At 41.0% G+C, this 27,879-nt stretch overlaps 1 long non-coding RNA gene across 2 annotated transcripts; it reads left to right on the top strand.

Moving 5' to 3' along the window:
- The first annotated feature begins 304 nt into the window (after window positions 1-304).
- LOC150015377 (uncharacterized) lies at window positions 305-27,879 on the top strand. 2 transcript variants are annotated; one of them, XR_016509992.1, is made up of 3 exons: window positions 305-578; window positions 3,213-3,310; window positions 27,721-27,879. It is a non-coding gene; the product is annotated as an uncharacterized LOC150015377 (long non-coding RNA). The 2 variants fall into 2 exon arrangements; XR_016509993.1 differs by lacking the exon at window positions 27,721-27,879 and adding an exon at window positions 4,806-5,051.

Here is a 27,879-nt window from a genome sequence, read left to right as displayed (position 1 = left end):
CTCAGTTCAGGTCCTGATGGTCTGCCAAACTCTTGCTCGCTCCTTCCCTTGGGAGGCAGGATGTGCTTTCTGACTCCCTTCTCAGCTTCTGGCTGGGGCCCTGGTGTGACTGAATTGATCACCTGGAACCATGCCTGATTTTGAATATTGTCAGCTGGACTTCATCCAGAACTGTGTTCTGCTGGCAGATAGGACCCACTAGGATATACAAATAGCCTGGCCCAATCTGAGCTAGTCATGCCCTTTGACCACAGTGGCCTGCCTGGCTGCCTCCTGGGGATGGGCCAGCTTCTGAACACAGGCTCTGTCCCCTCTGGATCTTTGTTTCTTCCCCTTTCCCATGGCCTGTGCTGATGTGGTCCCAGCCTGTCTTGTACCCACTTGTCTTCTACAAAAGAGGAGAAGACCCGCAAAGACAAAGGGAAGCAGGTCTCAGACCTTTCTCTCTCTGAACACCTATGACTCCCAGACTCCTTAGGCCTGCTTCAGTGTGGACCTTGAAATTTCAAACACCGCCTTTTGGGCCCTTCACGTAAAAGGAATTCTACAAGTCCTAAAAGGCTGTTGAAAGCAAAAAGGTGAGTGGTTTTACATATCTTGTACTTTTGGCCCCTTTCCTAATCCTGGCTGGTTTGGCTCAGTGGATTGAGCGTCGGCCTGCGAGCTAAGTGTCGCTGGTTCGATCTTCCAGTCAGGGTACATCAGAGAAGGAAAACTCTGACTCCAAAAAACCTCCGCTGCCTTGCGGCATACCTCTTCAGGGGAAAGGCTAAGGGAGTAAACCCCGACAGAAAATCCGGAGCCGGAGTCCCTAAGGCGGTTTGACGTTGTAGTCAACACCGGCAACTCCTGCGGCGCACCTGAAGCCAAGCTGTATTGACTCCGTCTTTCCCTTGGACCCTTCAGCTGCGAAGAGAGGGGGGGTCTGCTGCATGGGCAACAGCAGACCCTCCATATCACCCTGCCCAGGCTCTGTAGCTTCAGCTTCACTGGAGAGGACACTCCAGCGTCATCGCAAGATGTCGATTCAACACGGGAGGAGACAGATACCGTGTCACTCCCGAGTCGGACTGCACAGCCATTCTCGGCGGTGCAGATAGACTCTTGGGAAGCTACACCATCGTCTCTCGAGACAGACGGCTGCCGACGATAGTATACTTTGATATCAGGTATTGTGATTCCTCCTACTGTGTTCTTCTTCCTCAAGATTGCTGCGGCTAGCTAGGTATAGATTTCTATGTTGATGAATTTTTAACTTTAAACGTTCATTCACTCTCTTTTTGCTTATATGGTTTCTGACAAAAATTTTACCATAATTATTATTTATTTCTCATTTATAGCTAAGGTAGTTTTTTCTCTAGCTTCTTTCAAGATTTTTTTCTTTATTTCTGGTTTCTGCAATTTGAATATTATATATATATATTTACCTGGCTGGTTTGGCTCAGTGGATTGAGCATCGGCCTGCGAGCTAAGTGTCGCTGGTTCGATCTTCCAGTCAGGGCACATCAGAAAAGGAAAACTCTGACTCCAAAAAACCTCCGCTGCCTTGCGGCATACCTCTTCAGGGGAAAGGCTAAGGGAGTAAACCCCGACAGAAAATCCGGAGCCGGAGTCCCTAAGGCGGTTTGACGTTGTAGTCAACACCGGCAACTCCTGCGGCGCACCTGAAGCCAAGCTGTATTGACTCCGTCTTTCCCTTGGACCCTTCAGCTGCGAAGAGAGGGGGGGTCTGCTGCATGGGCAACAGCACACCCTCCATATCACCCTGCCCAGGCTCTGTAGCTTCAGCTTCACTGGAGAGGACACTCCAGCGTCATCGCAAGATGTCGATTTAACACGGGAGGAGACAGATACCGTGTCACTCCCGAGTCGGACTGCACAGCCATTCTCGGCAGTGCAGATAGACTCTTAAGAAGCTACACCATCGTCTCTCGAGACGGATGGCTGCCGACCGACTTTTGGCCCCTTTCCTAAGGTAGAAAAAAATCTTTACTGTTGCCTGATGTATTGTATAAAAACAAGCTCAATGATTTTTCTGGTGTCCATATAACCACTTCACTTTAACCAATGGTATTAAACCTCCTTCCATGCTCAGTTTATGGTGGAACATTATACAAAGGACACTTGCTACTACTGTGTCCTAAGCCATCGCAAAATGGCATGAAGTTCAATACAGTCAGTGATAGAGGCCCATTTTGAAATAAACATTACTCTTCGTTAATTATTAGGAACTGACTATATCTTTAAGACCATGGCATCATTTCTATTCCTAAGAACTATTCTTATGGTAATAAAAAAAAGAAAGAAAACAGAAAGAAAGCACCTGTGGCAGCACCCACAGCAGCTAAGTAATAGTGTGGGTGTTGTTTCATTATTTACATACATAACACTTCCACAAGAATCCAAATGTCTTACAAAAGAAAATACAATACAAATTTCAATAAAGACATGGTAACACATAAAAAAAAATTATCCAAAGGAACATTTACATTTGCATAAGTTGCACAGAAAGAAGGAATCAGAATCTACTGACTCCATTTACAAGTGCAAAGGAAGGCACATGATGTTTGCCACATTCAGAAAAGACGTTACATGTAAAATAGAGGTGAAAGTAGTAATGAAAATGTCTTCAATCATTTTGAATAAGAAATATATGCTATTTAATGAAGTCACTTCAAGTTTCTAGAGTTGCATAGTGATCTCATTGAATTAGCAGGGATGGATAAATATATGGTTTTCCAAAAGGCACACTTGGCCAAGCAAAATCAAAAGTTCTAGGAAGAAGTTATTCAAGACTAGAAAGAGTAAATGGTTAGAAAATAGAACATATGAAAAATCAGCTATTCATTGTGCCTTCCTAAAGGTCCACATTTTCTCAGGATAGACTTTAGTTGGTAATTCATGAAGAAACCATATTTGTAAAAGATCCAATTTTGATGAATATAATGATGGTTCTCCTTAGTTGCTTTCAGTTTTATGCCTGCTGTTATGTCATTATTTGAACAAGGTTCCAACCCACCATTCGAATTTTTGGAAAAAGGGAAACCCAGTGGAGGGGAAAAATACTCCCAGGAAAAATTTTCTGAAATGTTGCAGAAGCTTAAAAATGGATAATTATATACAGCATCACATCACTACTAGTGCTATTATAACGTTAGTGTGTGTAGTTATAGCCAAACCCCTCAAAATTATGTCATTTGTCTTCCTTGCAGTTCTTTTGTTTTCGTCAATCACGTGGCAAAATCAACAAAGACTACATCATCCCGCTGAGGATTCAGCTGTGGAAAGCATCCGCTTGCTCATCTCTGGGGTAGCTATTATTAGCTTTCTTCGATTCTCTCATATGATACATACCCATGCTTATTAAGCTGTTTGTATGCTTCTTTTGTTATATTACTCTATGAATATGACTATTGCTATGCAGTGCACTCCAGCGAAACACAGGGGTCCCCACTTCCATAGGTCTTTCCAAAATTAATGTAATCTCTCTATTTTTTAAAAAACATTACTCTGGAAAAACATGTAACATCATATTTGCACTGATACTGAACCTTTCTACAGAAAATTTTACAGTGCGTGTACTGGATTATACAGTACCCTGCCAAATCCACATCCACCCAGCACCTGTGAATATCACTTTATTTGGAAATAGGGTCTCTGCAGATGTAATCAAGTTAAAATGATGTCATACTGGATTAAAGTGGGCCCTGAATCCAATGACTGATCTCCTTATAAGAAGAGCATGCAAAGACACATACAGGGAGATTATTTTGTGAAGACAAAGGAAAAAATTGAAGTAATGCAACTTTGAGTCAAGTAATGCCAAAGGATTGCCGGTCACCACCAGGAGATGGGAGAGAGACTTAAAATAGATTCTCAGAGCCTTTCAAGGGGTGTGTCCCTGCTGACATCTTGATTTTGGACTTCTAGCCTCCAAATTTATGAGATCTAAATGTCTATTGTTTAATCCATCCTGTTTGTGGTATTTTGTTATGGCAGCCTTAGGAAACAGATATAATGCGCAATCTACACATTATGAAAATAAGTAAGTACTTTAAATTATGAAAATAAGTAAGTACTTTAAATTATACAAAGACAATATTAACTTGCCTTCAGATAATGAAATTAGAAAAGGAAAAGGATACTTGTTACAGTGACATGGCAAGTATAAGCCAAAGATGTGATCAGAAACTGAACATTCTAGCATCACAGGGCAGGAATAATTGTAAAAGAATGAAAGTTTTAGTCAAAGCAGTAAGACATAGATGTCACACTTTAAAGTGAGGGATGAGAGACTCACTTTGCAAAATTTACAGAGTAGGTTGTCAAAATATCAATTAAAAGTGAGAATTAGAGATGCAAAGTGAGGGTTGTTTTGTCCAGAGCAGTCTGTGTGCCGCATGTCCCCACCCCCTTCCTGAGTCTATCAGGGCCAATGAAAGTGTGGATGGTCCCCTTGGATCAGACATGGGCCACCCACAAGAGAAAGCAGGTATAAGCTATCTTGTATCCTAAGAGGGTCATCTGGATGGGTGACCAGATGGACAAAAAAGCTGGAGATAGTAGCAGATTCCTGGGGTCTGAGGAAGAGTAAGTGGTCAGCCACATTAAGATGTACCCTGTTGGTGAGAAAATGCAGGTGAGAGAAGTCCTACCCTGGAGTATCTTTGAAAAACTCATACAACACCAACAAGAGCAGCAATTCTGAATACCTGTGAAAGCCAGAGAATTCTGATACTAGAGCTTCATGTGACTGTTAGACAAGTAGGAACTTTTCTGCTCCTCTTTTTTCATCTTCCTCCTAGAACCTGAGAGAAGCGTGAAATCAACATCAGAAAGCTGAAAGGGGTAGGGATGGAGAAAAGAGAGAGACCATAGGCTGTTCCCTAATCAACTGTAGCTGTTCGTGGAAGCTGAGCTGGAGAGAGGAGAGGCCCTATCATTGATGTTTTTACTGCGTCATGAATCTAGACACGTGAATTATCAACCAAAGGATATGTTACCTGGAAGTGGTCAAGAGAAGAAATATTTGCTCTGAGTTTCACCGAAGAGCAAGAGAAAGTGTTAATTCTGTGGAACAAATTTAAAGTGTTGCTTTATGATTGATTTCATCCTATGAGTCATGCTTGTTCTATGTAATAGTTACATAACCATTTCTAAATGCAACTGAATGGAGCAGTTCTTGTTGCCTTCTACATAGTTTTCCCCTATGAAGTCACTGTTTCTGCCTGAACTTTGGAAAGTTACATGTCAAATGGTCCTCACAGAGAATTTTGTCTTTTTTATTTATTGTTTATCAGCACTTATGAAATGTCTAAACTGAAAAGCATTATATGCTCAGCACACATTAGTTGCTCAGTAAATGTTGACTTAATGAAGAAATGAATGGGCAGTGAAGAGAAACCCTGATTGCCTCGGCTCTTCATACATTCCTTTTTAGTAGAGTACAAAATAACCCAAGTTTGTGACTTCTGAGAAATTCTGACCAGGAATTTATGGTTCCCTTACCTGGAATTATAGAATCTTTATATTTGAAGGAAACTTAGGAGGTGATTTAGTCCAATCCCTTCATTCTACATGAAGGCCCAAAGAAGTGAAATAATTTGATTCTTTACCTTTTTTAATAGTGTTAGTGCTAGGCCTGAATGTGCTGAGTTGACATTCTTTGGTTTCTGGGCATCTTGCTAGCTTGACTTTGAGTGATAGCTTATACCCTCTTTACTGGTTTTCTCATCAATAAAAAGAAAAGTTACACAAAACTGCCTTCCATTTAATAGACAAACCTGAAGTACCTACTTGTGCTGAAAGCTGCACCATTGACTTGGAACAGAGAGAGGAGTAAAGGACCAGTAACTGCTTGCAAGGAGCTTATAGCCAAATAGAGGAGACAGACAAGTGAAAAACAACTATGACAAAGTGTGCTGGGTGCTGTGATAGAAGTGAGCTGTAGAGACATTTAGGAAAAGCACCCAATTCAGCCTAAGAGTCATAGACGGCTTGTTAGAAGAGGTGACATCTAAGGTGAGTTCTGAGAATGAGGAATATTTAACAAGCATGGTGTGTTCAGCACTCTAAGTACTATACTATGGATGTATCACTGAGTGCAAGAAGGGAAGGAAGAGATCGAGCCAGAGAGATAAGCAGGAACCCAAACATGGAAGATCTCTATGCTATATTAAAGTGTGCAGACTTCACAGAAAGTCTACCAGAAACTACTGAAGTATCTCTTGCAAGGAAGTGATGAGGCCTGATTTCTGCCTCAGATATGTCAGTCTAGCTAGAGTATGGGGAATGTCTTTGAGGGGCATAACTATTGAAATAATTCAGGAAGAGTAATTTCAGAGCAGTGTGCTATGGAGAACATTGTGTGCCCCCACCCTCAATTCAAACATTGAAGTCCTAAGTCCCAGGGTGACGGGACCTCATGATGGGATTAGCGCCCTTGTAGAAGAGACACTAGAGTTTACACCAGGTGAGGGCACAATAAGAAGGCTGCAAGGGATTCCTTACTAGAAACTGACTGTACTAACACCTCGATCTTGGACTTCTAGTCTTCAGAACTGTGGGAAAGTAAATGTGTTTAAGCCACCCAGTCTGTGGTATTTTGTATGGCAGCTGGAACTGACTAATACACAATGGAAGTGGAATGAAAGATGTGGTGATATATTAGGTACAGGGAATAAGGAGAGTGAGGAGTCAAGGGCTGGATAAGTGTCCAGGTGTATAAAGAGAGAAATGGGACTAGTACAGGAACAAACATGGGCAGGGAAAGGGGAAACCTGATAGAGACCAAATAGTGTAGCCAGAGAAGTTAAGGTAAAGCAGAAGAGGCCAAGAGAAGAGAGGTTGTTATTTTTTCTCCCCTCTCAAAAAGAAGATATTGTTCAATTATGCAAAACCTATAAAGATGTCAAGTAACATAGGTTGACAGGTATCTGCTGGCTTCAGCAATAAATGCCTTTGGAGATTTTGGCAAGAATTGTTTAAACATTGTGAAGGCAGAAATGAGACTACAGTTGTTTGAGGAGGGAATAGGTTGTCAGGAAGTATAGACAGCCAGTATAGAAAGCACATTTGCAAATCCTGGCTTTGAAGTGGGGATGAAAGGTGGCTCTATTAACATTAGACAATGTAGACTTCAGAACAAAGAAAACTAGAGGTGGGAAGGTAATGAGAAAGTAAGCAAGAGGGATTTTTCAATGATGAAAGACAAGCTTTTAGGAGGGATGATGTTGGGAAAGAACTAGAAGAGAGGCAATAATTGAGTAAGGTTACTGAGCATGCAGGCCATGACAGGCTGGCTACATAGCTCAGATTCAGGTACTGGCTTTAGAAGGAGGGACTTCATCCTTGATCATGGAAGGCAAGTAAGAATGAGTACAGATGTATGCAAGATTGCACGTGTAGGGTCAGTCCTACCTAATGGCTTCTGTTCTTCCCATGAAGTAGCAGGTGAGAGTGAAACAGGTGGGAAGATGTTAGGAAAGAGGATTGGATGAGGTGGCTTCATTAATGCTGTGAGGAATGGGAGAGAGAGCACTGAGCATAAACACAGTAGGAATGGCCAGCAGCATGGGAGTAATTGGAAATTGTATACCATAGAATTTTGGTTCACCAATATCCTCCACTGTGCAATGTTTCTCCTTCATATTCAGCTCCATACATGTACAAGAAGACAGAGGAGTACGTTGTTACAAAGTTTGGATTTTGTCAGTGGCTGAGAATAAAAAAACAGCTGGAAAAAAAATAGAAGATTGTGGCAAGAACATGGTCGAAGTAATAGACCATGGGGTCTATTTAGATCAGAATGTAATTGAATATGGGGACAGGGTCATAGATTAAAAGAAAGTAGCAAAATTAAGAGAGCAGACACTTTCATGAGGTTGAAGATCAGATGTATTGAGTATAAAACAGGGAACAAGAAGCAAAAAGATGAGATCAAGAATTGAGGGATGTTTGAATTTAAGAGCTCAAGGTACTGCAATTCCAGGTGAGCCTTAGGGGAACATGGCTAAATGCTATGAAAGTAAAGTCATTGTAGTTCAGGAGCTCAGGAATTAAAAAGTTAGGTGCTTAGAAGATTTCCACCTCTGGGAAGATAAGAGTAGACATAGTTTTCCCTGCTCTTTCTATTAAGTACAACTAAAAATCTTGGATGTCATATATAAACCCAATGCAAGAAGACTGAAAGGTAAAATGAAGAAAGCAGACTGATTATGGATCTTAAAATTGGACAAATGAAATGATGGTGAGTTCCCTGGGTTTTCTTTTTGTCCCATATACCACAGACCCAAAGTAGAAGAAGCTGGCAACCCAGAAACAACAAAGGGAAGACACACATACACACACACACAAAGTCTGTTCTCCCAAGTCAGAAGACCGGGAACAAGACCATCTAGCAAGACAGAAGAGTTTTAGACGATAACAGCCTTACTAGAGTCAATCATCACAGAAAAACTATGGCCCCACTTCTTCCAGTGAAGGCTGATGGAAGCCTAGACTTCCACCTTTATCAGGCTGTAACAAGGCATCCTAACCCCCTGCCAGATCTTTCATTTTAGTTTGTTCTCTGAATCCCCTTCACCCTCCGTGGTATCAATAGAGACTATATAGGGAGCACAAACTAATACTCCTACCCTAAAGTAGCAAGGCATCCTTCCCTCTCCCAACTGGGGTGGTGTCAGAGGAGGCCTAAGAGTAATGAAGAGCATCTTTCCTTGATTGTCAAGGGAGGCTGAGTGGGAACCTGGACTGATACCCTGACCTGGAACTAATGAGACACTACTCCTAACCTGTCCCCTTTAAGTGTCAGAGGAAGCCAGCTAAAACAGAAGATTCAAGAAAGATCCTAAGTCTTACAACATACTCAAAATGTTTAGGTTTCAATTAAAGAATCACTTGTCATACCATCTGTATTAGTTTCCTAGAGCTGCCATAACAAAGTACCACAGATTTGATGGCTTAAACAACAAATATTTATTCACTCACAGTGCTGGAGGCCAGAAGCCAGAGTCAAGGTGTCAGCAGAACCATGCTTCCTCTGAAGTCTCTAGAGAGGAATTCTTCCTGGCCCTTTCCTAGCTTCTGGAGGCTCCTGACATTCCTTGTAGCTGGGTTACTCTAACCTCTGCCTGCGTAGTCACATGACTATCTTCCTTATGTGTGTGTCTGTGTGTTCTTTTCTTTTAAAAACACCAGTCATTGCATTTAGGACCCATCCTAATACAGTATGACTTCATCTTAACAAATTACATCTGCAAAGACCCCATTTCCAAATAATGTTACATTTTGAGGTTCTAGATGAACATGAACTTTTGTGGGAGTAGTACTCAATCCACTATCCCATCATACCAGGAGCTAGGAGATCTCAAACTGAATGAAAGAAGACAATCAAGAGATGGCAATGGCTGGGTGACAGATATGTTGAGAATTATTTGACAAAGATTTTAAAGCATGATAAAAATGCTTCAATGAGCAATTAAAAACACAAGAAAAAATAAAAAATGGAAAATATCAGCAAAGAAAAAGAAGATATAAGAAGAAACAAATGGAAATTATAGAGTAAAAAGATACAAGAACTGAATAAACAAACACATGGTAGATGAGCTGAACAGTAGAGAGTATAAAGTAAAGAATCAGTAAACTGGAAGATAGAATAGAAATTACTAATCTAAAAAATAGAGAGAAAATAAACTGGAAAAAAACTGTCTCAGATACCTGTGGGACTATCACAGAAAATCTAACATTCAAATCACGAGACAAGAAACAATGCAGAACTAAAAACAGTACTTAAAGAGCTAACAATGTCCCAAATTTGACAAAAGACATAAACCTATAGATTCCAGAAGCTAAGCAAATCCCAGACTGGATAAACCCAAAGAAATTTACCCCACAGCACATGATAGTCAAACTTCTGAAAAGTAAGGACAAATAAAAGTTCTTGAAAAAAGCAAAAGAGAAACAAACCTTATCTACAGGGGAAAGACAATTTGAATAACAGTAGATTTCTCATCAGAAATCATGTAACGCAACATTTTTTTAATTGCTGAAAGGAACAAACTCCTATATCTAGGGGGAATATCCTTCAGGCATAAAGGTGAAATCAATATATTCTCAGATGAAGGAGAACTGAGAGAATTTGTCACCAGCAGACCAACCCTAAAGGAATGGTTAAAAGATATTTTCTAAACATCATGAAGGGTAAAGAAACCCAATAAGCAAAAATATGGGAAAATATAATAGAGTTTCCTTTTTTCTTGAGTTTTCTAAATCATGCTTGATTGGAGAAGCAAAAAGTATAACATTGTCTGATGTGGTACTAAAAATGTGCAAAGGAAACAATACCATTATATTCTTAAAAGGGGAGGGTAAAGAAAAGGATATAAAGGGAAGTAAAGTTTTTATACTTTACTTGAACTGAGAAAATGGTGACACCAATAGACTGTGATATGTTACATAAGTATAGCTTAATACCTAGAACAGCCACTAAAAAGCTCTACAGAGAAATATATTCAAAGCCACTATAAAAAAAATGAAATTCTAAGATTGTTAACCATCAGAAAGGCAGAAAAAAGGATGCAGCAAATAAAAGGAACAGATAGGAAACAAAAAATAAAATAATGGACTTACATCTGAATACATTAGTAATTACATTAACATAAATGGTCTCAATAGAGACTGAAAGAGAGTTAAGAAACATGACCTGACTACATGCTGTCTACAAGAAACTCACTTCAAATATAACTATATGCAGGTTGAAAGTAAAATGAGTAAAAAAGGTATATGATGGAAGCATTAATCAAAAGAATACAGAGGTGGCTCTATTAGCATCAGATAACGTAGACTTCAGAACAAAGAAAACCACATGGGACACAGAGGCATTATATAACAATTCTAAATGTCTATGTCCCAAACAATAGAGCTGAAAAATATGTGAAGCAAAAATGGATATAAATGAAAAGAGAAATAGACATATCCACAATTATATATGGAGACTTCAAACCCCTCTCTCAATAACTGGTAGAACAAGAAGGCAGATATCAGCACAGACATGGAAGAACTCAACAATACCATCAACCAAAAAGATCTAATTAAAATTTATAGAACATTGCATATCCAAGAATAACATTCTTTTCAAGTATCAATATAAACCACTCTGGCCAGGGAAACATCTCCTACTCCAAGGTTCTTTGTATTCCCCATATTATTTTGATGTCTCACAGGCCCCAGCAGCCTGGGCCATTTTGGTTGAAGATTTCAGCCAAGGGTCATGTGCTCTAGGAGTTGGTGCCAACACATCGCTGTCAGAAGCCCAGAATAGATTAGCTGCACCTTCATGGTCACCAGTGTGTACAGTAGCCCAGTTTTACCGTGTCCCAGAAGAGGTCCGACAACAGTCTAAAGGACCCTTCTCTTCTGCTCTGAGGACCTGATATGCCTTCCATAAAACTGCTTACATGCAGGGAGTTGAAATCTGAATTGACAGTGCTTAAAATGCAGGGCAACTAAACTGAAAGAGACTCCAATATTATGATTTGGAAAGTTTAGGTTGCTCCTAGTTTCTAATCAGGTAGATAGGTGGCTTTCACTTACAAGAAAATTAAGAAGCTACCTTTACTACGCACACCTTACTGAAGAGTGAGTACCTTTGCCAACCTACAGAATTCCCAGCCACACCTGCTATAAAGAATGCCTTGTTTTCCCCTCTTATACCGTCATCATGATGTCCCCACCATCAGGGAAAAAGCATTACACTGGCAGAGTTCTTCCACCATTAACTCATACCCTTGAGAAGGACTGAGCCTCAGTTTTCTTATTTGTAAAACGAAAGACAGAAGATCTTCTCGACCTCTGGCCAAGATGGAGGCGTAGACAGACATGCTGCATCTCCCTCCACAACTAAGAAGGAATACAAGTACCTCAAAACTAGAAACAACCAGAAGTTCCAGAAAATCAAAGTGCATGGAAGTGCAGCAAACAAAGATATAAAGAAGAAATACTCATCCAGACAGGTAGGAGGAGCGGAGCCAGGGCAGAGAGGACACAGTGTGGTGGTGGCAGCAGCAGGCCAGCAGAAAGTGCAGTTACATTTTAAAAAGTCAGTAGGGACACCTGGGGAGCATTCCCAGCTCCTCACCAGACTGCGCAGCTCACTGTCCTAGCACCGGGGAAAATCAAGCCTCATTGCTCTTGACTGTGCAAGCCAGTGGGGGTTGGGATGGAGGTAGAAACTGCTGGTCTCTCAGCAGAGTCCGCTTGTTTAAAGGGCCCCCACAGACCTAGAGTGAACGCAGACCCACCCACTCTAGGAATGGCGGCCAGGGTGGCAGCTAGAGGAGCGCCAGTCCGGTGTGGAAGTGGGAAAAGTGCCTGGAGGAGGGGCGAGTGCTGGGCAGGCGGCTTTGTTCCCTCTCAGACCCCTCCCCTGCATACAGTGCCACAACGTGGTGAAACAGGTCACGCGTTATGACGAATACCTAAGGCTCTGCCCCTTACAACGTAGTAGGAGTGACAGCTCTCCCTGGGACACAGAAGCAAACAAACACAGGAGACTTCCGGCCAAGATGGAGGCCTAGACTGACACGGTCCGTCTCTTTCCACAACTAAGAAGGAATACAACTACCATAAAACCAGAAATAACCAGAAGTTCCAGAAAATAAATGGAAGTCCAACATATGAAGTTATAAAGCAGTGGTTCTCATCCAGACAAGTAGGAGGGGCAAAGCCGCAGAGGAGAGTTCAAGCTGTGCTGTTCACGGCAGCAGCAGCGACGGAGGCAGGACAGCGGTGTTTAGGGGGAGGTGAGAAGCACCTGGGGAGCATCCCTGGTTGCAGACCAAACCCATTAGCTCATGATTCCAACACTGGGGAAAGCAGACCCGCATTGTTGCCTCAGACTGTGAGGCTCGGAGGGCATCAGGATGGAGGAGGAGGCTCCCGGTCTCAGCAGAGAGTGAACGGCAGGAATCCATCTTGGACCCACGCCCTCACACAAAATGCCACAGCATGGTGAGAAGGGTCGCCCGGTAGTGATGAGGGCACAGTGCTCCACCCCCTATAGCGTAGGAGGTGTGACAGCCCCACCCAGAAAGCAAAGGTAAACACAAAACGGTCAGGATGGCACAGATCATGATAGAGATACCGGTGATGCAGCTGACCAGACAGCAAATATCTAATCTAAGGGCTCAGCAGATAGGAAATCTTTCTGAGGCTCAGTTCAGAGCTTTGGTTATACGAATGCTTACAGACCTAACAGCAGATCTTAAACAAGACAGGGAAGAATGAAGGCTAGTCCTGCTGAAATGAACAAAAACACATATGAAACTAGTGGTGAAGGCAAGAAAACCAGGGATCAAATGAACAAATCGGAACACAGGGAAGGAACAGTCAACCAGTGCAGAAACAAAAAGTGAGGAAAATGAGGAGAGGCTCAGAAACTTATCAGACAGCTATAAGCGGGCCAACATCCAAATCATAGGGCTGCCAGAAGGTGAAGAAGAAGAACTAGAAAATGAAAAGTTATGTGAAAAAATAATGAAGCAGAACTTCCCTAACTTGGGAAAGGAAATAGACTTACAGGTCCAGGAAGCACAGAGAGTTCCACAAAAACTGGACCCAGGGAGAACCACACCAAGACACATTAAAATCAAAATGTCAAAAATTAAGAATAAAGAGAGAATCTTAAAAGCAGCCAGAAGGAAGAGAATTACATACAAAGGGGTCCCAATAAGACTCAGCTGATTTCTCAAAAGAAACTCTGCAGGCAAGAAGGGACTGGCAAGAAATATTCAAAGGAATAAAAGCAAAACCTACAACCACAATTACTCTATCCAGCGAAGCTGTCATTCAGAATAGAAGGGCAGAGAAAGTGCTTCCAGGACAAAGTAAAACTGAAGGAGTTCATTAGATCCAAACCACTGTTATATGAGATGTTAAAGGGACTTGTTTAGAAGAAGGAGGATCAAAACTATGAACATTAAAATGAAAACTGTATCACAACAATCAACAACAGAAGCTAGGGAATTGAAACAAAGGCAAACGAGATAGGCAACAAGAGTGGATAAAGAATTATAGGTATGGGGAACATACTGGGGGGAGGTCAGTGGGGAGGGGGAAGGGGGGAAAGGGAGGGAGATGATGCAGGAATTAAGAAGCATAGTAGGAGGGAGTGGAGTAGGCAGGAAGATATAGATAAGACCTATATGCACAACCAATGGGCATGGACAAAGGAGGGTGGTACAGCTGGAGAGAGGAGGGTCACTGGGTGGAGGGGAACAAAGGGAGAAGAAATTGGGACAACTGTAACAGCATAATCAATAAAACATATTTTTTAAAAAAGCAAAAGACAGGTATTTGAAAAATCTCTAAGAATTCTTCTAGGTCTTATAACTTATGACCCTACAGAACATCCTCATCTTCCAGCACTGCCTTACCAAACTGACATTGTAGCAAGTTAAAAATAAAAGTATATCAATCAGAATTCATCCTAGAGGGGGCAAAACAGTCTTTATTTGAGGAAAACATGCATCAATGTAGCATTATTCTGAGTAAAAAGTAGGCCCCAATCCACAGTTTAAAGGAAGAGAACGGACCAAAATAGGATGAATCACTATGTTTAAGAAAATGAAGGGAATTTGGATTTTTTGATCCCTCTCCTCAAGAAGAGAAGGGGAAGAGAGGCAACAGAAAGAGAATGAGTAGCCATAAGGTGGGACATCTGAAGGCTTCTTAAGAGCAGGGATGAATGTAACCCTTGTTTCTTCAACAGTTTCTGTAATCATTGCACCCCAGAAAGGCTTTGTGTGAGTGCTTTTTAGTGGAAGTCAATGAAAGAGGCGGAGTTTTAGCAGAGGGAATAAATGAATGGTGAAAGGTGCAGACTGGAGCAGAGGAGCCCGTGAGAACACGGTGAGAAGAGCATTGCATTTCCAGGGGGCTGGAGTGGAGTCAGGCCAGTCTGTCTTACACCATAAAAGCAGGGGGAGCCCGGCTGACATCTGAATTACAGACCTTTTTCCCCTTCACCATCTTCCATGTGAAACTTTTGCTGATCTACCCAATGCTCCATGTTTTAACCAGCTTTGTTAAGAAACTGACCCTACTCTGCCCTGATCTATTATGATTATTTGTCTATCTGCCTTACACAGTCTACTGGATTGAACCCTCTTTAGGGACTCTGGCCTCATACTGCCAAACATAGTAAGTGCTCAGTAGTAATTTATTGAATGAAATTTGTTCTGTAGCCCTCCTTCTCTATTCTCCTGGGGGCTGTTAGTTGGAATGAGTCACACTGTTGAGATGCATCAAATAACAATAATGACAATGAATGTGAACATAAAAAAATTCTGTAGTACTTGCTAGTAAGAAATCATATATATGTGATTGGGATCAAGTGAGGAAGTGAGCCTTAAGTATTAAACCCCTAGTTCTTCAACCACATTTTCAATGAACAATGATCCATGGAATATACATTCAGGCCCCATATAAAACTGTACAGTTTTTCAGAGAAAACTGCAGGAATAAACTTGAACCTCATGACTTCTATTATTTTTGTACTAAAAGGCTTAAAGCACAATGTGAGCTTTTTTTAGATGCAAAGTTTCATGTGAGTAGTGTGTTGTTGATTTCCTATTAATGCAGGGTACCAGCAGAGTTCAGCACAGAATCTAAAGAAGAAAATTACTTTCCTGGAGCTCTGATACTGGGTGATCAGGCTTTAGATATTTTTTATTCTCTTCTAGATGAAATGAACATCCCTCTCACAATAATGCAATCGATACACCAGTTCTCCCCACTGTTGATCATGGAACTAAAGAGAATCCTTGCTAAACCATAGCTCTGTTATCAGCAAATATGAAGTCCTATTAATCATTAATTGATATTTGTATCATTACCTGTTTCTCTTTGTGAATGAGACCTTGCAATGTTGATATGTTTTTGTGCATTGTGCATAACTTCCTTATGCATATTCCTAGGAGCTAGACTTGTTCTTGTCTACCCCAGTGAAAATTTGACAACAATATATTGTCTGCCTTCTAATGAGCTACCTTATATGGAAGAGATAAAGAAAAATCTAATCACAGCCATTTCCTCAAATGCGCTTCAGTTTTGTTTGCCAATTTCTTTGGAGAGCTTCACAGAATTTGCACCCCATATATTAAGTAAGAATAATTTTCTTCTTGATATGGTGTTTTATCTGAATGGAAACCTTCACCTAGATGTGATGTGATGTTCCTTCCCAAGTCTTGCTCTTGCCTAATTGCTATGCTCTCTAGTAACATTTTTTTCTTCCATGTCTGTCTTACCTCCTTTTACTACCACTTAATTCAATGTGATTTTTTAAATAGGTGATGCATAGGACAGGGAGGAAGAAAGAGAAAGAGGAAGAGAGAGTGGCTGATCATAGGGGACTACCTGGACACTGCAGGGGTTGCATTGGGCCACTTGTGATCCTTGGCCTCATTGTCTTTCCTCAGAATTTTGGAAAACTTCAGGGCAGAGGGGAAACAAAAGCTTGGGGGCGTTTTGGCAGTAGGTGGGTGATCTCTTCATCAGGCTGCGGATAGGTACACCACATGAAATGCTCAAGCATTCTATGGCTTGTCCAGGAGTCCAAGCCTTCACTCCTTCCTTACCCTTCTTCCCTTCCTCTCTGTATTCATTATTCCTGTGGTTAATCTAGTGAAAGTTAAAGAAAGATTACAAAGCATCTTAGGGGAAAGAAGGAGGAGGAAGATGGGGCACTACAATGAACAGCACAAAGAGGCCTTCTCCTCTTTGCTTGCTCCTACATATTCCTTTAGGACTGCCAAACTTTTGAGTGACACATTACACAGCATCATGTGTATCCAGTTGTTGAAAAAGTTAATGAATATTTGTTAACAAAGAGAAATGACTTTAAAAAATCTACAACATTTTACTTGGCCTATAAAATTAAAATAGGAGCTGCTTCAAACTCTTTGGGAAAAAACTACAGACATATCCATTAAACCGTATTAGCTTTCTTAATCCCATCTGGTTAAGCTGCTTGCAGAGCCCTGTCTCCATCATTATGACTGCTCTCCAGGGTAAGGCACTAACAGACGCATGGCTTCCCAGCTCTGTCTTCCATTATGGGTTCTTCTCTACTCAGCACTTGACTCTACTCCTGCATCCAAAAGGTCATTCTCATTCTAAGACTTGGTTCACCCTGCCTCCATACCTATTGTTCCACCAGAGAAGTTTAGAGTTTTTTTTGCCTGGTGACCATTAAGTTATTTATTTTTTTCATTGCAAAAATCTGACTTGGATTATAATTCATCTTTTCTTTTTAAAAATATATCGATTATGCTATAACAGTGGTCCCAATATGTTCCCTCTTTGCCTTCCTTAACCTGATACCCCCCCTTCCCTCCAGTAATTCCCACCCCCTTAGTTCATGTCCATGGTCGTGCATATAAAATCTTTGGCTTCTCCATTTCCTATTCTATTCTTAATATCACCCTATTTTGTTCCTACCAATTATGCTTCTTAGTCTCCACCCCATTTCCCCATTCTCCCTCTTCCCCCTTCAGCTGATTAACCCTCCAAATGATCTCCATACCTATGATTCTGTTCCTGTTCTAGTTCTTAGTTTGTTTTTGAGAGTCAGTTGTTGAGAGTTGTGAGTTTGTTGTCATTTTAATATTCATAATTAATAAGGGTTTAGTGATGATGAACTCCTTTAATTTTATCTTGTCTGGGAAGCACTTTATCTGGCCTTCCATTCTAAGTGATAGCTTTGTTGGATAGAGTAATCTAGGTTATAGGTCCTTGGTTTTTATCATTTTGAATACTTCTTGCCAGCCCCTGCAAGGTTTCTTTTGAGAAATCAGCTGATAATTTTATGGGAATTCCTTTGTAGGTATCTCTCTGCTTTTCTCTTGCTGATTTTAAGATTCTCTCTTTATCTTTAACCTTTGGCATTTTACTTATGATGTGCCTTGATGCCATCCTCTTTGGGGCCAACTTGTTTAGGGCTCTCTGTGCTTCCTGGACTTGTAGTCTACTTCCTTTGCCAAATTAGGGAAGTTTTCTTTCATTATTTTTTCAAGTAAGTTTTCAATTTTTTTGTTCTTCCTATTCTCCTTCTGGCATCCCTATCATTCAGATGCTGGCACTTTTAGAGATGTCCTAGAGTCTTCTTATTCTCTCTCTCTCTCTCTTTTTTAAAAATTCTTGTTTCTTCTTTTTGTCTGGTTGAATGTTTATTTCTTCCTTATGTTTCAAATCATTGTTTTGAATCCCAGCGTCCTTCCCTTCACTGTTGTTTTGCTGTATGTTTTTCTTTATTTCACTTTTTGTAAACTTCATTTCTTTCTTTATTTTTTTGCTATAATCTGTAAGTTCACTGAACATCCTGATAACCAGTGTTTTTAACTCTGCATTGGATAGGTTGGCTATCTCCATTTCATTTAGTTCTTTTTCTGGGTTTTGTTCTATTCTTTCATTTGGGTCATATTTCTTTGTCTCCTCGATTTGGCAGCCTCCCTGTGTTTGTTTCTGTGTATTAGGTAGAGCTGCTTTTATTCCCTGTCTTAATGGCATGGCCTATGTAGGAAAGGCGCCTGTGAATTGTGTGGGGCAGAGCCTTACGTAATTGCCAAGGCCAAGCAACCTGCTTCACCACTTTGTGGCTTTGTGGTGAGGGCTGAGAGAGGGTCAATGCTGTCGCCTGGCTTCTGGTGGTTCACCCAGCCCTCCCTCCATTTCGAGTCACTTGATCTCCTTCTTGTGTGTGACTGGAGCCCTTCTATCTGCTGCCCCGGCGGTGAATCGCAGTGAGTGAGTTTGCGTACATTCTAAGACTGTGCTGTCCCTTTAAGTGGCAAAAATCCAGCAGTTTTTTTCCACTGCCCCAACCTCCACTGTTTTTTATAGCCCAAGGTAATGGGGGTCTATCTTCCTGGTGCTGGAACCCTGGGCTGTGCAGTCTGACCTGGGGCTGGGATGTCTTACTCCCAAGTCACCCCTCCCTCCTGTGAGATCTACCACTGCTGCTGCCTCTGCCTTCCAAGCCCGCTGCCTCTCTGCCCCTCTTCAGGACTCCACCCCTCCAACCCATCTGGATGAATGCATCTTTATAGCCATGTTGTTGGACTTACATACGGGTCAATTTTCTGATGGTTCTTGGTGTTATTCATTTTAAGATCAGGTTGTAATTCTTTCTATGGTTGTGCGAAGAGGCCGTGTCCACCTATGCCTCCATCTTGACTTGAAGTTCCTGACCGTCAAGTCTTGGACACAAGGACCTTCATTCAGCTTTTTAAAATTAAAACCCACTGCCAGGGCGAGGCTGTGTGAGTGATCCTGCTGGTATAAAATTGTGGGCTCCATTGTAGCCTCTATTCTTACATCTGCCAGCCAGAAGGCCCAAGGAGTTAGACTGAAGAAAGAGTTGGATGGTTTGCCAAAGGTGATGTAAGGATCTGGACTGGCCCATATCATGAGTACAGCCAGCAACTGTTGTGTGTCAAACTCATGTCCTAATTATATCACTTTCCCCCTCTTTCTTCTCATTTCCCTGATGCCATTTGTCCTCTGAACAGACAGGAGAAGGGTAGTACCAACAATACCGAGTCTATATTGCATGAAAGAGATATCATACACTTCAAAATAGGTTATAAATTTGCTCATCTTTCCCTATTTACAAACCTTTACAGCATATTTTCACCAAGATTTACAACTGTGAGTTTATGTGAAGAATCATGCATTTCATTTTGGGATGATAATTCCATATTTAACATTTTGCTAGGTCTTTCATTAAGGAGGGTTCCTCTAGTCTTCAAGTAATTGGGTTCATAATCCAAGGTTTGAAAAAGTTCTGAAGACTGGGGGGAAATGAAAGTGGTGGGTTTCACAGGAGTCCTTGGGAATTGAGAGGACTTCACAGTGGAAAATCATGGAAAAAAATGTCTTCACAGTTTTAAAAAATCCAAATAGACCAAGAAAACAGTGTTCTGAGCAGTAAGTCACAATTGTTATATGTACACAATTTAAACTGGAGTTTTCAGGTGCATATATGAGTTAAAGTAAAATTTCTCTCTTCCTTCCTATTTGATAACAGCCCAAGCTGATTCAACCAAGATAAATTATCATGCTGTTAAGTTCCCTGAGGGAAAAGTTTATAAACCAGCTCCTTATATGTGTATAAACAAATACTTTTTCTTAAGAAAAGTCTTAACAACTAGTAATAAAAGTCTTATCAACTGGTAAACACTTGGAATTTACCTATGCTGAATTCAGGACAGCTGCTTTGGAAAACAAAGTTATTTTAAAGCACATTTACAGGTGCAGGTAATTTTCCTAGATTCAAAGCTGGCTTTGTTTTTCAGTAGGCAGTCCTGAACGTAGGACTAAAAGGGATTATCTGGAGTCATCACTTAACAGTGGCCCAGCTAATGTAATCACCAACATTTCTGCCCCATTGTCCCAAGTTTTTCCCTTTTCAATGTCCCAGAGACATCCATGTTGTTTTTAAAAGCCAAACACTCAAATAGAAATGAACCTGGATGGAAGGCAGGTGTATCCAAGGCTCCTCAAGGGGGCCAGGATAAAGGCCCCTAATTTGTGACCAGCCTCGAGTTCTCACGCTCCGCCAGGCGTTGCTCTGGAAAGCGTCTTCCCAGGCTGCAACTGAGAGCAGAGGCTGAACTTCAGTGGTCTTGTTGATTACTACTTCAGCTGTTTGCAGCAGAGAGACAGGCAGAGTCCTGCTCTGATTGGCTGCCTTTCTCTGATGTAACAGACGCCCTCCGCCAATCAGTAGCCTGCACTCCAAGAGCATAAGGATGAATTGTAACAGCCAAAGCCCTGGGAATTTAAAAAAAAAAGAAGCAATCATCCCCCAAAACAAAACCATAGGCATGGTTTCTGAAGGGGTCCCGAGAGAGTCTGCTCTCTTCTGCCGGAAGCTCTCTGGATGGGCCTGTTTGCACCCTAATTCCTTGGCACTCAGCCGAGTTCACATCATTTTCAAAGTAGGTCATTACAAGTAATCTCAGCAGAGGCTTCCCAGAGCCTGTGAGGAGGCCCAGACTTTGCAGGCGGAGGGGAGGTGGCTATTGCAAGGTGCCCTCTAGCAAGGAGGCTTGCTTTTAAGCAAACACGCTCTCTTGGCTGTTTATAATTGGTCAGGGACTATTCTGGACAAACCTCCAGCAGGAATTAAATGTGAACCTGAATGAAAATTCACTCTCAGAAGGATGATGTCATTTTGATTCAGCTCTTTGTTCTTTGTGTTGAGAAAATTCACTGTTATTTATGAGGCTAGTGAGTTATTTCTAAGAAGAAATGCCGGTACCACCCCCCAAGGAAAATGCAAGTAAAAACAGATGCATGCAAAAATTTTCTAAATAACATATTGAGGGAATTCATATAAAATAAATGCATGCATCATTAAAAACATAAACTCATATATGTTCTTAAACACATAAAACTCACACATAATTATTCACTCACACTGATAAAAAGGCCAACTTCACTTTCTTGATTAATCAAATGCAGAGACACATATCAGATAGTGTTTAAAATGTATGTGTTGTCTTTAAACATGACCTACCTTCGGGTATCATTTAGAAGTTATCTTTTCTATGCTGTTTCCTCAGCCTGCAATATCTTCCCTTTACTCTGGCAAAACCTACCCACTTTAAGCCTCCTCTTAAATTCTTTCTCTTTAGGAAACTTCTGGCTCCTGATGCTCAATGATTATTTCTCTCCACTCAGAACCCCTGCAGCAATAAAAGTAGCCAATAGCACACACCTAGGAATAGCTTATGTATGATGTGGCCGCTCTGTAATTGTTTATTAGACCATAACTCCTGGAAAGCCAGCTCCAGTGTCTCGTATTTCAATTGTATCAATACATCCCTGGTACTTAGCACACATACTGCTTTAAGGACAAGAGAAATGAAGGGCAAGTGGAAGGAAGAAAACTAACATTTATTGACTGCCTAGTAGGTACTAGCTGCTGTATCAAGGTTTCTATCGATTTTTTTAAAGTTTAAAACTAATAACAGCCCTAGAGGGGAAGATTTGCTTTCCACCATTTTAAAGATAGGAAGCAGAAGCTTAGAAAAATAGTTACATAACTTAGCCATATCTAGCAGCCAATGGTCAGAGGAACCGAGATTCAAACACAGCTATTCCACTCCCTGCTCTTTCTACTACTCCCTGATTCTCAATCTTGGTTGTTCAGCTCTTAGACATTTTAGATGCCCAGGCCCCAACCCTGAAGATTTTAATTCAAATTTCTAAGTCCAGGAGAGCAGGCAGTGTTTATTTTCTCAACTGCTGTGTTGCCAGCAATGCCTTACATATAATATCAGTCATTGCATATTTGCTAAATGAAGATGTGAATTCAGCCTATCTAGAGCAATAGTCGTCAGGCCTGGTTATATATTAGAATACCGGGAGAACTGATTAAGCAATGCTTCTTCCAGGTCCTAGCCCCAGAGATTCTGATGCAATTGGTCTAAGGTGGGACTGCCTGAGAGGCATCCTAGTTTTCAATAACTGCCTCGCCCCATTAACACATGCATTTCAAGCTAAAGCATTGGTCTAGAGTGAGGTCATGGCATCTGCAGATTTTTTAAAGCTCCACAGGTAATTTGGATTTGCAGCGGGGGCTGAGAACTACCGCCTACATATCATGCTGCCTCTCTCTGGATTTTATAAATGAGAAAGCATTACTTTCTAAAAATAATTCTGTCAACAAGTATGGGCGTGCTCAGCCATGCACAGCAGTGTGTCTGTTTGAGGTAAGTTATGAAAGAAACAACCGGGCTGGCTGTCTGTCACTGGATTTCTAACCTATAACCGGTTCAGTACTCACTTGTTCTTTGATCTGTGTCTGTCATGGACTAGTTGGAGAATGATTTATGAAACCGACAGATCAGGAGTCCTGTTTTACATCGAGGAGAAAGTCGTGTCTACCAAGCTAAGGGGTAACTTTTAACCTGCATAAGCTTCAATAATAAATTTGTGGAAACATTCATGCACTGATGTGCCTATCATCACTTGTGAATATATGGGAAGGTTGGGGAAAATACTAAAATGTAAAGCTTTCTGTGAGTTGAGAGATGGGTAAGAAGAGAAAAAAAAGACCATGCCTTCATGTGAACCCCACACATGTTTAGTAATGCCTCTAATCTGAAAATCATGGAAGATTCTATACCATGGGTTTATCTTTTGTTAGACTTAAGCATTTCTTAAAGTGCATTATCCAGGACGTATAAGAAATCAATTTAATATTGGTGAGAGGTCTTATTACTTGGGTAATAAGTCCAACCAAAGCTGATACATTAAACATTTCTATAAAAGTCATATTACCATCATTTGATTATTATGAGCACATAAACAACTGTTAAGAATCAAGGAATTAGAACACTTTAAAGAGTAAATTATTTTAGAGTTGGGGAAAACAACTTTTCATATGCACCATGAAATTCATATGCAGTTAATAATAGTTGACATTTATTGAGCACTTAACTCTGGGCTGGGCAGACTTTGACATGCTTTTCATTATTCATATTTATACTTCACAACAAAAAGATGAAATAGGTACTATTATAATCTCATCTTACAAAAAAGAAATCTGGAGGCACGGAGGAGTTTAGTAACTTGCCCAAGGACCAACAGATAGTAAGTAGTAAGTAAACCCAGATTCAAATTCAGGTAGTCTGATCTCATCACTGATGGTTTTAACCAGTACACATGACAAATGTTTCCTCTATGCTGATGTTATGTTGTTATTTTAAGCAATTGCATCTTTTTCATTTTATGTGACCCTGACATATGATAATCAGAGAAAATAGATTTCTGGAGGGAAAGCAACCATTGCTTTGTCCAAAATTTAATTCCACCCCCTGCGTAGTTTCTACTACTAACAACAATTTCTCAAACACCTTTATCACAAAATTGAAATATAGTTCAACAAATATGTTAAGCACCGATTCTGTTTGAGGTTACCATGCAGGATTGGAAAATGAGCAAATTACAGCCCTGTCTTCAAGGATCTTTTAGAAATGCAGACAGATCCTGGCATCCCCATTTAAAATCCTTCTTTCACTTCTTTCTCTTCATATGGGTTCCAAAATTCCCAATTAAGTCTTGGGAAGACCTGGCATGAATTGGACCATGCCACGTGGAAGTGAATTTCAACCACATTGGGTTCCTCTTGGAGCCTTACGTGCTCCATGGCTTTTCCAAGGACGGGGGCTCCACATGTGCTGTTCCTACCATCTCACACACAGGTCCCTCCCTGTCCACTCCTGCAGCTGGAAAACCCTCTGCATCCTGCAAATCTCAGCTCATACATCCTTTTCTAGAGGAAAGCCTTCCCTGATGGGCAGAGACCAGCTACCAGCCCTCTGCTGAAATCTCTCATCCCCTCCTCCATTTTTAGAAAGAGAGGACGGGAGGTAAAAAGAGAGGGAGAGAAACATCGATTCGTTACCTCTCACACATGCCCCACTCGGGGACTGACCTGCAACCCGGGCACATGCCCTGACTGGGAATTGAACGACAACTTTTTGCTTTTGCAGGATGATGCCCAACCAACTGAGCCATGTGGGCCAGGGCAAAAAAATGTAAAAATTTTAATACACATTATAATGCACTTGCCCTGTAGTGATTTTCCTGGGGCAGGAGAACAGTGTTGATATATTAAGCTGGCTTGCCAGCTTTGGTTGCACTTCTTTCTCATTTTATGGTACAAGGATAATAGCAACACTGTATGCTCTGTTTTCTACTTAGGGAAAAACTCAGCCCTGAGGCTTTTGCTAAACAAAACATGTCAGAGGCCTAAAGGTATACCTTTTGCCTGGAAACATGAGTAGTGTGATGGGGAAAGCCTGGTTCTTTTACAGTTGTAGCGCTGCTCTAGAGGTCAGACTCAAGCTCTGTGGTGTCACTATTGCATCATTCCCATTCTAAGGTAAGTAACAATGTCTTATGCAAACAAACAAGCATGCAAAAAAATAAATGCTAAAGTAAAAACCAAAACAAAATTATACAATGCTAACAAACAAAACCCTAAACAAAGAATAACTTCAAACTCTCAAAACTACCTTTTCTCAAAAGCTCACAGTTTCTTTGGGTTATTTTATTTTATTGTTTATCATTAATTTCTTACTGCCATGTAAAGTTCATCAGGCATTAAGAATTCTTTCATTTGTGGGTTTTATTTATTGGCCTTTCTGATCAACCAAGTAGGGCCAGGCTGAAGTTCATTTATGTTTTGTGAGCACTGACTTTCTGATATCACAGGTTATCAATGTCTGTAAGCATAAAAGAGGCTAGTATCCCCTGGGCCCCCACTGGTCTAACAAAAAATCTGAATCTCTTTTCTTGCCTCTCTCCCTGTCACCTGGTACATCTAATTAGCTAACAAGTTTCTCTGTTTTTCTTTTTTCTTTTTTTCTTTTGTCCTTCTGGAATGTCTCCTAAATCCATCCTCCTGGTACGATCATGGCAGAGGCCCTCATCACTTACCACTTGGCCTATTATAATAGTTTCCAGGCTGTTCCTCATTCCTCCAGATTTTCCCTGTCAAAACCTCTCTTCACAATAGTTTTGCCTCCCCAAAGTACTAGTCTGATCATGGAACTCCTCATGGGTTAAAGATGAATCCTGATTGCTTTTATGTATCATCCAAAGTCCACACAATTCCTAATCACATTTTCTAGCTACTTTCTTATGGCAGTTCTTCCCTTTCCTGACTCCACTTCCTCATCCCCTGCTTCCCAGACCATTCTGCCCCTGTTCCATCTGCACTGTTTTCTCTACTTTATCCTTTAAGGCTTGGTTCAGATGTCACCTCTTCTGGAAAGCCTTTTTTCCCTTTTTTTCTTTTTAGGCAGAATTAATGGCTCCATCGTTTATGCTCTGTCAGTGAGCTTCCCATAAGTTATCCCACTTGGTACCATGTCACAGAGCAGGTGCATGTGTGCTGTATCCCTCTCTGGGTCTGACCGCTGAGGCAGGGATAACACTATTTTCATCTTAGTAATTCCCTTTTTCTCCTAAAGCCAAGTAAATAGTATATACTCAGTAAAGCTTTCTGAATGACTGGAATTCATTCAAGCCCAATTTGAGATGGTGTATATTCCTGATGGTAAACTAATCTGGGAACTTAATATTAGTTGTTGTTTTTATTGTCAATAAACTTATGGGTGTTTCTGTGATTGAAAAGTGTATTTCACTGGGTGAGAAACATTTAACTATTGCCAAGGTACTCTTACTTATCTGCAAATGGCAATTCTTTTGCTTGAGAGCTACAGATATACATATTAAAGAAAGTAAACCTGGAGCTGGGAGGCCTCTAGAGGCAAGTTGGCTCAATACTTCTCATTTTACAGTTGAGGAAACTGAGACCTGGAGAGGTTAATGCTCTTGGCCGAAGTGAATAGAGGAGGACAATAGAATAGAGATCTCATTCCAATTCAGGATACTTTAAAAAATTAAATCAGAACTTTAAGAAACTAAAGCTGCAATTGAGATTTGGCTAATTCAATCCCCCCCCCCCACTTAAATTGAATTAAGGAGCCATAGTGGTAGCTGATTTTTTTAAACTTCTGCATTTTTTTATTAGAAAGCAATGACCCACAAATGCTAAGGTAAACATGGATCTCCCTGTTTTTTTCCCCCATTGCCTGAGGATGCTGGTGAAGTAAAGTGAAATAAGGGTGTCCCTGAACTTAGAAATGTCAGTTTGACAACACTGAGACTCCATAGCTAACTGACGGGGCCAACTGTAGGAGTCACTTAAGAAAGAGACTCTGAAAAACCATCAAGACCATTTGAAGTGACTTGGTTATAATTTCAGGGACATATGACTAGAATGTGATTTTAATTAAGCTGATCAATTGTATTGAACCATAGAGTATGGCTTGCTTGGAGCCTTTAAAAGAGAAAATTAGAGGCTAATAATTGTGTCAATCCAGTATTATCCAAGGACTGGCGCACTGGCTCTGAGGTTCATGAGCATCAGGATCACTACAGACAGGTATTCTATGGGAAGGCAAGGATAATCCCCTCACTGGGCTTTCCCATGGCCTACAGAAAGTATCTCGAAGGCAATCCAGTCACCTTTTTTTTTTTTTTTCTCTGAGTCTGTGCTCCCAAACAATCTTGTGGTTCAAATGGGCTCTTCTGATATTGGGAATGGGAATGATAAACTTTAAATTTTTAGCCACAAGAAAGAAATAGCTTCTATTACAAATGTTAAAATTGATATTATGGTTTATGAGTCAGTTTCTTCTTGGTGTACCATGAAAACGGGTACAGGAGCACCCAGAAAATTGATCTCCCAAGCCACTGTCAGTGGAGAGGAGGAAGGTCAAGCTCTTTGAACTAGCACCTCTGGTCTAAGGACTGCATCTGTGTTCCCCAGTGGCCTTATGCAAATATTGCTTGCAATGCGTTGTGATGGAACAAAAAGTTGAGAAACACTGGTAATCAATCTTAACTCATGAGAGCAGGAGAAGCGTTAACTTCCCGCAGTTAGTCGCCTGGCCACAGCAATCCCTGAAGGAGCTGGACAGATGGCACCGTTTTTCTCTTAAATTCCTGTTGGCCCAAGGCCCAAAATTCCTCCTACTGCAATAACGTCTGTGTTTAGCTTAGTTTTCCAACATCATTAATTAAACCACTACTCCCAGGGAAGGAAAAGCTATGGGAGCCAAATCATATTTTTCCCACCAGGAACCACAGATCTCTGAGTCTCTCCGCTTTGCAAAAGGGCCCATGGTGCATCACGTGCAGAGAGAGACTGGGCACATTTGTTCCTCAGCACACGTGCCAAAGACCACAAGACAAAATGATTTCAACGTATGCCTCTTGGGTGTTACCTTCTGTTATTTT

The sequence above is a fragment of the Furipterus horrens genome, unplaced genomic scaffold, assembly GCF_987537825.1.
Source record: "Furipterus horrens unplaced genomic scaffold, mFurHor1.1.pri manual_scaffold_3, whole genome shotgun sequence".
Classification (NCBI taxonomy): domain Eukaryota; kingdom Metazoa; phylum Chordata; class Mammalia; order Chiroptera; family Furipteridae; genus Furipterus; species Furipterus horrens.
The sequence above is the reverse complement of the archived record's forward strand: the minus strand, read 5'-3'. Positions and strand labels throughout refer to the sequence as shown.